Source organism: Chiloscyllium punctatum, chromosome 21, assembly GCF_047496795.1.
Source record: "Chiloscyllium punctatum isolate Juve2018m chromosome 21, sChiPun1.3, whole genome shotgun sequence".
Classification (NCBI taxonomy): domain Eukaryota; kingdom Metazoa; phylum Chordata; class Chondrichthyes; order Orectolobiformes; family Hemiscylliidae; genus Chiloscyllium; species Chiloscyllium punctatum.
The window spans coordinates 84841882-84854630 of record NC_092759.1 but is presented as its reverse complement, the minus strand read 5'-3'; positions in this window follow the sequence as shown (position 1 = coordinate 84854630).

The window sequence follows — 12749 nt, the reverse complement described above, 5'->3', positions numbered from 1 at the left end:
CAGTCAGAGGGAAAGAGGGACCTGGGAGGAGAGACACACCGAGGGAGGTGGAGAGCGAGAAGGGGGAGAGAGAGAGTTAGGGTGAGGGAGAGAGAGAGAGACACGGGAGGAGGTAATGAGAGAGAGGGGCGAGAGAGAGAGTGAGACTGAGAGAGGGGCGAGGGATGGGGCAAGTGAGAAAAAGAGAATGAGAGAGAAAGGGAGTGGTGGGAGAGAGAGAGACGGAGGGGTATGAGAAAGCGGGGGCAAGACAGTAGGAGGGGGCGAGTGAGAGAGGGCAGGTGGTGAGAGAGAGAGAGGGAGGGGTTTGAGAGAGAGAGGGAGGGTTTGAGAGATAGAGGGAGGGAGCGACAGAGTGAGAGACAGAGAGAGGGATGGGCGAGAGAGAGTGAGGTGGGCAAGAGTGTGAGGGAGGGAGGTGGGTGAGAGAGGAGCGAGGAGAGAGAGAGAGGTAGGGGGCGAGAGGGAGAGAGATGGGCCGACAGAGAGAGGGAGGGGTTGAGTGAGCGAGGGATGGGGTGAGAGAGAGAGAGGGAGGGGGCGAGAGAGGGAGAGGGAGGGTGCGAAAGAGAGAGAGAGAGGGAGGGCGGCAAGAGAGAGTGTGGAGGTGAGAGAGAGAGGGAGGGGTTGGAGAGAGAGAGAGGGAGAGGTGTGAGAGAGAGGGAGGTGCGAGAGAGAGGGAGGGGGGCGAGTGAGAGAGTGCGGGTGGCGAGAGAGAGAGGGAGGGGTGTGAGAGAGAGAGGGAGGGGACGAGAGAGAGATATAGAGACAGACAGAGGGAGGTGCGAGAGAGAGGGAGGGGGCAAGAGAGTGAGGGAGGGTGGGGGCGAGAGAGAGAGGGGGCGAGAGGGAGAGCGATGGGCTGAGAGAGAGAGATAGGGAGCGGTTGAGAGAGTGAGGAATGGGGTGAGAGAGAGAGAGAGGGAAGGGGCAAGAGAGGGAGAGGGAGTGGGCTAGAGAGAGAGTTGGAGGGGGTGAGAGTGAGATTGGATCGAGAGAGAGAGTGGAGGTGAGAGAGAGTGGGAGGGAGGCAAGATAGGGTGGGAGGGGGTTTGAGAGAGAGGGAGGGGGCAAGAGAGGGGGGATGGAGAGAGGGAGGGTCGAGAGACAGAGAGAAGGAGGGAGCGAGAGAGAGAGGGAGGGGAGCGAGAGAGAGAAGGAGGGGGGCGAGAGGAGGCGGCAAGAGAGGGGGGGCGAGAGAGAGGGAGGAGGGCAAGAGAGAGAGGGAGGGGGGCGAGAGGGAAAGGGAGGAGGTGAGAGAAAGAGAAAGGGGTCGAGAGAGAGAGCGAAGGGGGTGAGACTGACAGCGGGAGGGGGCACGAGAGAGAGGGAGGGGGCGAGAGAGAGAGAGGAAGGGGACGAGAGAGAGGGAGGGAGCGACAGTGAGAGAAAGGGAGAGAGAGAGAGATGGAGGGAGGGGGGCTAGAGAGAAAAAGGGAGAGGGTGAGAGAGAGAGGGAGTGGGGAGAGAGAGAGGGAGGGGGCAAGAGAGAGGAGGGGTGAGAGAGGGGGGCGAGAGAGAGAGGGAGGGAGTGAGAGAGAGAGGTAGGGGGCGAGAGAGTGAGGGAGGGGGCGAGAGAGAGAGGGAGGGGACGAGAGAGAGTGGGGGGCGAAAGAGAGAGGGATGGGGTGAGCGAGAAAGAGAGAGGGGGGCGAGAGAGAGGGAGGGGGCAAGAGAGGGAAAGGCGAGAGAGAGAGAGGGAGGGGGATAGAGAGAGAGGGAGGGGGGGCGAGAGAGAGAGGGGGAGGGGGTTAGAGAGAGATGGAGGGGATGAGAGAGAGGAAGAGGGGGCTTGAGAGAGAGGGAGGGAGCGAGAGGGGGAGGGGGTCGGCAAGAGAGAGAGGTAGGGGGTGAGAGAGAAATGGAGGGGGTGAGAGAGAGAGGGGGGAGAGTGAGAGGGAGGGGGCGAGAGTGAGAGAAGGGGTGAGAGACAGAGGGAATGGGGTGAGAGAGAGAGGGAGGGGGCGAGAGAGAGAGGGGGGCGAGAGAGCGGAGAGGTGGGAGAGGGGGGCGAGAGAGAGATGGAGGGAGTGAGAGAGAGAGGTAGGGGGCAAGAGAGTGAGGGAGGGGGCGAGACAGAGAGGGAGGGGACGAGAGAGAGTGGGGGGCAAAAGAGAGAGGGATGGGGTGAGCGAGAAAGAGAGAGGGGGGCGAGAGAGAGAGAGAGGGAGGGCGGTGAGAGAGAGGGAGGGGGCAAGAGAGGGAGGGGGCGAGAGAGAGAGAGGGAGGGGGCGAGAGAGAGAGGGAGGAGGGCAAGAGAGAGAGGGAGGGGGCGAGAGAGAGGGAGGAGGTGAGAGAAAGAGAAAGGGGGCGAGAGAGAGAGAGAGGGGGGTGAGACTGAGAGTGGGAGGGGGTACGAGAGAGATGGAGGGGGCAAGAGAGAGAGAGGGACGGAGGCGGGTGAGAGAGAGGGAGGTAGGCGAGATAGAGAGGGAGGTGGGTTGAGAGAGGGGGAGGGGGCAAGAGAGAGAGGGAGGAGAGTGAGAGAGAGAAGGAGGGGGGCGAGAGAGAGAAGGAGGGAGTGAGAGATGGAGGGGCGAGAGAGAGGGAGGATGGCAAGAGAGAGAGGGAGGGGGCGAGAGAGAGGGGGAGGAGGAGAGAGAAAGAGAAAGGGGGCGAGAGAGAGAGAGCGAGGTGGGTGAGACAGAGAGCGGGAGGGGGCACGAGACAGAGGGAGGCGGTGAGAGAGAGAGGAAGTGGGCGAGAGAGAGAGGGAGGGAGCGAGAGAGAGGAGGGGTGAGGGGGAGCGAGAGAGAGAGAGAGAGTGAGAGAGAGAGAGGGAGCAAGAGGGGGGGGCAAGAGAGAGGGAGGGAGCGAGAGAGAGAGGTAGGGGGCGAGAGAGTGAGGGAGGGGGCGAGAGAGAGACGGAGGAGGCGAGAGAGAGAGAAAGGGGGCGAAAGAGAGAGGGATGTGGGGAGAGAGAAAGAGAGAGGGGGCGAGAGAGCGAGAGAGAGAGGGAGGGCGGCGAGAGAGGGGAGGGGGTGAGAGGGAGAGGGATGGGGAGAGAGATGGAGTGGGCGAGAGAGGGAGGTGGGTGGGAGAGAGAGAGAGGGAGGGGGTGAGAGACAGGGAGGGACGAGAGACACAGACGGAGGGAGCGAGAGAGAGAGATGGAGGGGTGGGCGAGAGAGGGAGAGGGAGGGGTTGAGAGTGAGGGAGGGGGTGAGTGAGGGGGGGGCGAGGGAGAGAGGGAAGGGGTCGAGAGATATAGGGAGGGGTTGAGAGAGAGAGGGAGGGGTAAGAGAAAGGGAAAGGGGGTGAGAGAGAGTGGGAGGGGGTGAGAGAGAGGGAGGTGGCCGAGAAAGAGAGGCAGGGGGCCGAGAGGGGGAGGGGGTGGGCAAGAGAGAGGGAGGGGGTGAGAGAGAAATGGAGGGGGTGAGAGAGAGAGGAAGGGGCGTGAGAGAAAGGGAGGGGGCGAAAGAGAGAGGGAGGGGGCAAGAGAGAGAGGGAGGGGGTTAGAGAGAGATGGAGGGGATGAGAGAGAGGAAGAGGGGGCTTGAGAGAGAGGAAGGGAGCGAGAGGGGGAGGGGGTCGGCAAGAGAGAGAGGTAGGGTTTGAGAGAGAAATGGAGGGGGTGAGAGAGAGAGGGGGGAGAGTGAGAGGGAGGGGGCGAGAGTGAGAGAAGGGGTGAGAGACAGAAAGAATGGGGTGAGAGAGAGGGAGGGAGGGGGCGAGAAAGAGAGAGGGGTTGAGAGAGAGGGTGGTGGGAAAGGGGGGACGGGGGGAGAGAGGGAGAGAGAGAGAGAGCGAGGGGGGTCGACAGGGAGAGAGACGGGCCGAGAGAGAGAGGCGTGGGGTTGAGAGACAAAGGGATGGGTGAGAGAGAGAGAGGGAGGGGGCAAGATAGGGAGAGGGTGGTGGCGAGAGAGGGAGAGGGAGGGGGGACAGGGGGACGGGGGAGGCGGGGGAGAGAGAGAGAGCGAGGGGGGCGAGAGAGAGAGAGAGGGGGGGCGAGAGGGAGAGAGACAGGCCGAGAGAGAGAGGGTGGGGTTGAGAGAGAGAGGGATCGGGGTGAGAGAGAGAGGGAGGGGTGAGAGAGAACGGAGGGGGCAAGAGAGAGAGGGAGTTGAGAAAGAGAGGGAGGTAGGCGAGAGAGTGAGGGGGAGCGAGAGTGAGAGAAGTGGTGAGAGACAGAGGAACTGGGGAAAGAGAGAGAGAGGGAGGGGGCGAGTTAGGAAAAGGGAGGGTGGCGAGAGAGAGAGAGGGAGGGGGGCTAGAGAGAGAGAGAGGGAGGGCGGCGAGAGAGAGAGAGGGGGTCGAGAGAGTGAGTGGACGTGAGAGAGAGGGAGGGGTTGAGAGAGAGAGGGGGATGGGTTGAGAGAGAGAAAGGAAGGGGGTATGTGATAGAGGGAGAGGGTGAGAAAGAGAGCGAGGGGTGAGAGAGAGCGGGAGGGGGCAAGAGAGAGAGGAAAGGTGTCGAGAGAGAGAGGGAGGGGGTGAGAGAGTGAGGGGGGCGAGAGTGAGAGAAGGGGTGAGAGACAGAGGGAATGGGGTGAGAGAGACAGAGGGAGGGGGCGAGAGAGAGAGAGAGAGAGAGGGAGGGGGCGAGAGAGAGAGGGTGGGGTGGAGAGAGAGAGGGATGGGGTGAGAGAGAGAGAGGGAAGGGGCGAGAGAGAGAGAGGGAGGGGGGTGGGCGAGTGAGTGAGAGGAAAGGGGTTAGTTACAGATAGAAAGAGGGCGCGAGAGACGGAGTGGGAGGGGGCGAGAGAGAGAGAGGTAGGGGGTGAGAGAGAGAGAGAGAGGGAGGGCGGCGAGAGAGATGGAGAGGGGCAGGAGAGAGAGAGAGAGGAGGGGGAGAGGGAGAGAAGGAGGGGTGTGAGAGAGTGAGAGGGTGGGCGAGCGAGAGAGGGAGGGAGACGATAGAGAGAGGGAGGGGGCAAGAAAGAGAGGGAGGGTTCAAGAGAGAGAGGGAGGTGTGCGAGAGAGAGGTGGATGGGGAGAGAGACAGAGGGAGGGGTGCAAGTGAGAGAGGGAGGGATGAGAGAGAGAGGGAGGGGGTGAGAGTGAGAGAAGGGGCGAGAGAGAGGGAGGGCGGCGAGAGAGATGGAGAGGGGCAGGAGAGAGAGAGAGGGAGGGCAAGAGAGGGAGAGATGGAGGGGGCGAGAGAGAGAGGGACAGGTGAGAGAGAGAAATGGAGGGGGATGGCGAGAGAGAGGGGGTCGAGATGAGGGGGATGAGAGAGAGATGGAGAGGCGTGAGAGAGAGATGAGAGAGTGAGAGAGGGACAGGGCGAGAGAGAGGGAGCGGGTTCGAGAGATAGAGGGAAGGTGTCAAGAGAGAGAGAGAGGGAGGGGGCGAGAGAGAGAGGAAGGGTGGCGAGAGAGGGGGGGCGAGAAACAGGGAGGGTGCAAGAGAGAGAGAGGAGGGTTGAAAGAGAGAGGGAGGGGTGTGAGAGAGACAGGGATGGGGAGCGAGGCAAAGGGAGGGGTGCAAGTGAGAGAGGGAGGGGTGAGAGAGACAGAGAGGAAGGGGGGCGAGAGAGATAGAGGGAGGGGCGAGAGAGAGAGAGAGGGAGGGCGGCGAGAGAGAGAGGGCAGGGGTGCGAGAGAGAGAGTGGAGGTGAGAGAGAGAGCGTGGAGGTGAGAGACAGAGGGAGGGTTGCGAGAGAGAGAGATAGGGAGGGGTGCGAGAGAGTGAGGGAGGGGCAAGAGAGAGAGGCAGGTGTCAATAGAGAGCCGAGGGAGGGGTGCGTGAGAGAGAGGGATGGGGAGCGAGACAGAGGGAGGGGTGCAAGTGAGAGAGGGAGGTGTGAGAGACAGAGGGACGGAGGGAGGCGAGAGAGAGAGAGAGGGAGGGGGCGAGGGAGAGAGAGGGAGTGCAGCGAGAGAGAGAGAGGGTGCGAAAGAGGGAGAGAGAGGGAGGGGGCAAGAGAGAGAGGGGGGGTCGAAAGAGAGAGGGAGGTGGAGAGAGAGAGAGGGAGGGCGTGAGAGAGAGAGAGAGGGGTGTGAGAGAGAGAGAGGGAGGGAGCGAGAGAGAAAGAGGGCGGGGGGGCGAGAGAGAGAGGGATGGGGGCGAGAGGGAGAGAGACGGGCCGAGAGACAGAGAAGGAAGGGGTTGAGAGAGAGAGGGAGTGGATGAGAGAGAGGGGGGGGTGAGAGAGAGAAGGGAGTGGGTGGGAGAGAGACGAGAGAGAGAGAGTTAGGGGTGAGAGAGAGAGAGAGGGGGAGGGGGTGAGAGAGAGAGAGAGGGAGGGGGCTAGAAAGAGAATGATGGGGGTGAGAGAGGGAGCGGGGTGAGAAGAAGAGGGAGGGGGTGAGAGAGAGAGGGAGGGGGTGAGAGAGAGAGGGAGGGGGCGAGAGAGAGAGGGAGGGGTGAGAGAGAGGGAGAGGGCGAGAGAAAGAAGGACGTGGCAAGAGAGGGGGCAGGCGCGAGCGAGTGAGAAAGGGAGGAGGCGAGAGAGAGGAGGGACGAGAGAGGCGGTGTGAGAGAGAGGGAGGGGACGAGAGAGAGAGTGGGAGGGGTGCGAGAGAGAAAGGGAGGGTGGTGAGAGAGAGGGAGAGAGAGGGAGGGGGCAAGAGAGAGAGGGAGTTGGGCGAGACGAGAGAGAGAGTAGGGCGAGAGAGAGGAGGGGTGAGCAGGGGGTGAGAGAGAGGGGGAGGGGCCGAGAGACAGAGAGAGGGAAGGGTGCGAGAGAGAAAGGGAGGTGAAGTGAGAAAGAGAGAGAGTGGGAGGGGGCGAGAGAGAGGGGGATGGGGTGAGAGAGAAAGGTGGGGAGTGAGAGAGAGAGGGGGCGAGAATGAGAGGGTGGGTGAGAGAGATGGAGGGGGCAGGAGAGAGAGTGGGGGGGACGAGAGAGAGAGGCGAGGGGGCGAGAGAGAGAGAGGGAGGTGGCAAGAGAGAGAGAGAGAGAGCGGGCGCGGGCGAGGGAAAGGGAGAGGTTGGCTGGAGAGAGAGGTGGGCGAGAGAGAGGAGGGGGGAGGGTGGCGAGTTAGAGGGGGAGGGGTGGCGAGATGGAGAGACATGGGCCGAAAGAGAGAGGGAGGGGTTGAGAGAGAGATGGACGGGGGCAAGAGAGAGAGAGAGGGGGGGGGCTAGAGAGAGAGGGAGGGGTCGAGAGAGAGAGTGGTGTGAGAGAGAGAGAGGGAGGAGGCGGGAGAGAGTGGACGGGGGGCGAGAGAGAGAGAGGGAAGGGGGACGAGAGCGAGAGAGGGAGGGCAAGAGAGAGGGTGTCGAGACAGAGGGACAGGGTGCGAGAGGGAAATGGAGGGGGGTGCAAGAGAGGGGGTCGAGACTGAAGGGGAGAGAGAGAGATGGAGAGGGCGAGAGAGAAATGGACAGGGCGAGAGAGGAGAGGGGCGGGGCCGAGAGAGGGAGGGCTCGAGAGAGAGAGGCGAGAGAGACTAGAGCGAGAGGAGTGGAGGAGGAGAGAGAGGAGGGTGGTGTGTGGGAAAGAGAGGGATGGGGAGAGAGACAGAGGGAGGGATGCAAGTGAGAGAGGGAGGGGTAAGAGGGAGCGGGAGCGAGGGGGGTGAGAGAGAGAGAGAGGGAGGGGTGCGAGAGAGAGAGGTCGAGAGGTGAGCGGGAGGGGTGCTAGAGAGAGAGGGAGGGGGGCAAGAGAGAGAGGGAGGGTCGAGAGAGAGAGGGAGGGGGCGAGAAAGAGGGTGGCGGCTAGAGAGAGGGAGAGGTGCGAGAGACAGAGGGAGGGGTGCGAGAGCGAAAGCGAGGGGGCCAGCCAGAGAAACGGAGGGGTTGAGAGAGAGCGGGGTGGGTGAGAGAGAGAGGGGGAGGGGGGCGCGAGAGAGAGGGAGGGGGCTAGAAAGAGAGGGAGGGTGTGAGAGAGAGAGGGAGGGGGCGAGAGGGAGAGAGGACAGGGTACATGAGACGAAATCGGAGGGGCGGTCACGAGAGAGAGAGGAGGTCGAGACTGAGGGGGGTGTGAGTGAGACGACGGAGGAGGACGAGAGAGAGGGGGAGGGGACAAGAGAGAAAGAGCGGGGCAAGAGAGAGAGGGAGGGGGCAAGAGTGAGAGGGAGGGCGCGAGAGAGAGAGAGGGAGGGTTCGAGAGAGAGAGGGAGGTGTGCGAGAGAGAGGGGGACTCGGAGGAGAGAGACAGAGGGAGGGGTGCAAGTGAGAGAGGGAGCGGGTGCGAGAGAGGCGAGAGAGAGGTGTCAGAGAGAGAGAGGGAGGGGTGTGAGAGAGAGACGGAGGGAGCGAGAGAGAGAGGGCAGTGGGCGAGAGCGCGAGGGATGGGGGACGAGAGAGAGAGGGAGAGGGGCGTGAGCGGGAGAGAGATGCGGCCGAGAGAGAGAGAAGGGAGGGGTTGAGAGAGAGAGGGAGTGGGTGAGAGAGAGAGATGGAGGGGGGCAAGAGAGAGAGCGGAGGGGTCGATAGAGAGAGGGAGGGGTTGAGAGAGAGAGGGAGTGGGTGAGAGAGGGAGATGCGAGGGGGCAAGAGACGAGAGGGAGGGGTCGAGAGGGAGAGGGAGGGGTTGAGAGGGAGGGAGTGGTGAGAGAGAGAGAGATGGAGGGGTCAACGAGAGAGAGGAGGGGTCGATAGAGAGAGGAGGGGGCGAGAGAGAGAGGGAGTGGGGTGAGAGAGAGAGGGAGGGAGCGAGAGAGAGAGAGAGGCGGGGGCGGCGAGTGAGAGGGTAAGCGGGACAAGAGAAAGAGGGAGGGGGCGAGAGGGAGAGAGACGGGCGGAGAGACAGAGAAGGGAGTGATTGAGAGAGAGAGAGGGAGTAGGTGAGAGAGAGAGGGGAGGGGGTGAGAGAGACGAGCAGGAAAGGGCGATCGTGTGAGAGAGAGAGAGTGAGGGTTGAGAGAGAGAGAGGGGGGTGAGAGAGAGAGAGAGGGAGGGGGCTAGAAAGAGAATGAGGGGGCGAGAGAGGGAGAGAGGGAGGGGGTGAGAGAGAGCGGAGGGGAGGGGGTGAGTAAGAGAGGGAGAGGGCGAGAGAAAGAGGACCGTGGCGAGAGAGAGGGGCAGGGGAGTGAGAGAAAGACGGGAGGGGGCGAGAGAGAGGCAGCGGCGAGAGAGAGGGGGTGTGAGAGAGAGGGAGGGGACGGGAGAGAGAGGGAGGGATGCGAGAGAGAAAGAGAGGGTGGTGATAGAGAGGGAGAGTGAGGGAGGGGGCGAGGAGAGAGGAGGGTGAGCAGGGGTGAGAGAGAGAGGGAGGGGACGAGAGAGAGAGAGGGAGGGGTGTGAGAGAGAAAGGGAGGGGAAGTGAGCAAGAGAGAGAGCGGGAGGGGGCGAGAGAGGGGGATGTGGCGAGAGAGAAAGGTGGGGAGTGAGAGAGAGAGAGGGTGCGAGAATGAGAGCTTGGGTGAGAGAGAGATGGAGGGGGCAGGAGAGAGAGTGGGGGGACGAGAGAGAGAGAGAGGGGCGAGAGAAAGAGAGGGATGGGGTCAGAGAGACAGAGGAGGGGCAAGAGAGGGAGGGGGTGGGGGCGAGAGAGAGAGAGGGAGGTGGCAAGAGACAGAGGCGAAGGCGGCGACGAGAGAGAGAGAGGGCGCGGGCGAGGGAGAGGGGGAGGTTGGCTGGGGGCGGCGAGAGAGAGAGAGGGGGCGAGAGAGAGAGGGAGGGGTGGTGAGAGGGAGTGGGGGGGTGGGGCGAGAGGGAGAGACATGGGCTGAAAGAGCAGGGAGGGGTTGAGAGAGAGAGGGAGGGGGCAAGAGAGAGGTCGAGGGGGAGAGGGTGAGAGAGAGAGGGAGGGGACGAGAGAGAGGGGGTAGGGGCGCGAGAGAGAGGAGGGGCGAGAGAGGAGGTGCGAGAGAAAGAGGGACGGGACGAGTGATGGAGGGGTGCGAGAGAGAAAGGGAGTGTGAGAGAGAGAGAGTGAGAGGGGGGGGGGCGAGAGAGAGGTTTGGTGAGCGGTGGGTGAGATAGAGAGGGAGGGGACGAGAGACAGAGTGAGGGGGAGATGCGAGAGAGAAAGGGAGGGGAGTGAGAAAGAGAGAGAGAGGGAGGGGGCGAGAGAAAGAGGGAGGGGGCGAGAGAGAGAGAGGGAGGCGGCAAGAGAGTGAGAGGGATGCGCGTGAGAGACTGAGGGGTACGGGGTGAGAGAGAGACGGAGAGAGGGTGAGAGAGAGAGGTGGGGTGGGGTTGCGAGAGATAGAGACAGAGAGAGAGGGGGCGAGAGAGAGGGAGGGGTTGAGAGAGAGCGGGAGTGGGTGAGAGAGAGGGGGGGAGGCGTGCGAGAGAGAGGGAGGGGGCTATAAAGAGAGGGAGAGGGTGAGAGAGAGAGGGAGGGGGCGAGAGGGAGAGAGACAGGTACATGAGAGAAATGGAGGGGGGTCACGAGAGAGAGAGGAGGTCGAGACTGAGGGGGTGGTGAGTGAGAGATGGAGAGGGCGAGAGAGAGGGGGACGGGGCAAGAGAGAAAGGCGCGGGGCGCGCAATAGAGAGAGGGAGGGGGCAAGAGTGAGAGGGAGGGGTGAGAGAGAGAGGGAGCTTCGAAGAGAGAGAGTGAGGTGTGCGAGAGAGAGGGGGATGGAGGAGAGAGACAGAGGGAGGGGTGCAAATGAGAGAGGGAGGGGTGCGAGAGAGAGCGAGAGAGAGGGGTCAGAGAGAGAGAGGGAGGGGGTGTGAGAGAGGGGACGAGGGAGCGAGAGAGAGAGGGCGGTGGGCGAGCGAGCGCGCGAGGGATGGGGGGACGAGAGAGTGAGGGAGAGGGGGTGAGCGGGAGAGAGATGGGCCGAGAGACAGAGAAGGGAGGGGTTGAGAGAGAGAGGGACGTGGCGCTGCAGAGAGAGAGATGGAGGGGGGCAACGAGAGAGAGGGAGGGGTCGATAGAGAGAGGGAGGGGTTGAGAGAGAGAGGGAGTGGGTGCAGAGAGAGCAGATGGGGGGTCAAGAGAGAGCGGGAGGGGTCGATAGAGAGAGGGAGGGGGCGAGAGAGAGAGGGAGTGGGTGAGAGAGAGAGATGGAGGGGGCAAGAGAGAGAGCGGAGGGCGTCGATAGAGAGAGGGAGGGGGCGATAGAGAGAGAGGGGGAGGGTCGGGTGGGACGATAGAGAGAGATGGAGGGGGCAAGAGAGAGAGGGAGGGGTCGATAGAGAGAGGGAGGGGGCGAGAGAGAGAGGGAGTGGGTGAGAGGGAGAGGGGAGGGAGCGAGAGAGAGAGGGGCGGGCGGCGAGTGAGAGGGATGGGGACAAGAGAGAGAGGGAGAGGGGCGAGAGGGAGAGAGACGGGCGGAGAGACAGAGAAGGGAGTCGATTGAAAGAGAGGGAGTAGGTGAGAGAGAGAGGGCGAGGGGTGAGAGAGAGAGGAAGGGGATGTGTGAGAGAGAGCAGTGAGGGTCTGAGGGGGGTGGTGAGAGAGAGAGGGGGAGGGGGCTAGAAATAGAATGCGAGGGGCGAGAGAGGGAGAGAGGGAGGGGGTGAGAGAGAGAGGATGGAGGGGGGGTGAGTAAGACCGAGGGAGAGGGCGAGAGAAAGAGGACCGTGGCGAGAGAGAGGGGCAGGGGAGTGAGAGAGAGAGGGAGGGGGGCGAGAGAGAGGAGCGGCGAGAGAGAGGGTGTGAGAGAGAGCGAGGAGATGAGCGAGAGAGAGGGAGGGATGCGAGAGAGAAAGGGAGGGGTGGTGAGAGAGAGGGAGAGTGAGGGAGGGGGCGAGAGAGGGGAGGAGTGAGCAGGGGTGAGAGAGAGAGGGAGGGGACGAGAGAGAGAGAGGGAGGGGTGTGAGAGAGAAAGGGAGGGGAAGTGAGAAAGAGAGAGCGCGGAGGGGGCGAGAGAGGGGGATGTGGCGAGAGAGAAAGGTGGGAGTGAGAGAGAGAGAGGGGGCGAGAATGAGAGGTTGGGTGAGAGAGAGATGGAGGGGGCAGGAGAGAGAGTGGGGGGACGAGAGAGAGAGGGGGCGAGAGAAATAGAGGGATGGGGTCAGAGAGACAGAGGAGGGGGCAATAGACGGAGGGGGAGGGGGGCGAGAGAGAGAGAGGGAGGTGGCAAGAGACAGAGGGAAGGCGGCGAGAGAGAGAGGGGCGTGGGCGAGGGAGAGGGGGAGGTTGGCTGGGGGGGCGAGAGAGAGAGGGAGGGGTGGTGAGAGGGAGTGGGGGGTGGGGCGAGAGGGAGAGACATGGGCCGAAAGAGCCAGGGAGGGTTTGAGAGAGAGAGGAAGGGACGAGAGAGAGAGAGAGGCGAGGGGCGGAGAGAGAGAAGCAGGCGGCGAGAGCGCGCGGGCTGTAAGAGAGAGAGGGAGGGGACGAGTGATGGAGGGGTGCGAGAGAGAAAGGGAGTATGGTGAGACGAGAGCTCGAGAGACGAGAGGGCGGGCGAGAGAGAGGGTTTGGTGAGCAGGGGGTGAGATAGAGAGGGAGGGGACGAGAGACAGAGTGAGGGAGAGATGCGAGAGAGAAGGGGAGGGGGAGTGAGAGAGAGAGAAGAGAGAGGGGGCGAGAGAGAGAGCGAGGGAGGGGCGAGAGAGAGAGAGGGAGGCGGCAAGCAGAGTGACGAGGGATGGGGCGAGAGAGAGAGGGGTACGGATGAGAGAGAGAAGGAGTGAGGATGAGAGAGAGAGGTGGGGTGAGGGGCGCGAGAGATAGAGACAGAGAGAGAGGGGACGAGAGAGAGGGAGGGGGCGAGAGAGTTCAGGGCAGCGAGATGAGAGAGAGAGCGAAGGGCTGCGAGAGAGAGAGAGCGGAGGGGGCGCGAGAGAGAGAGGGGGAGACGAGAGGGGGGGCGAGAGGGAGAGAGGAAGAGGGGCGAAACGAGAGGAGGCGGTGAGACGGGGGTTGAGAGGAGAGGGAGGGAGGGTGCGAGAGAGAGACAGGGAGGGGTGCGAGAGAGTAAGGGAGGGGTGTGTGTGAGAGAAAGGTGGGG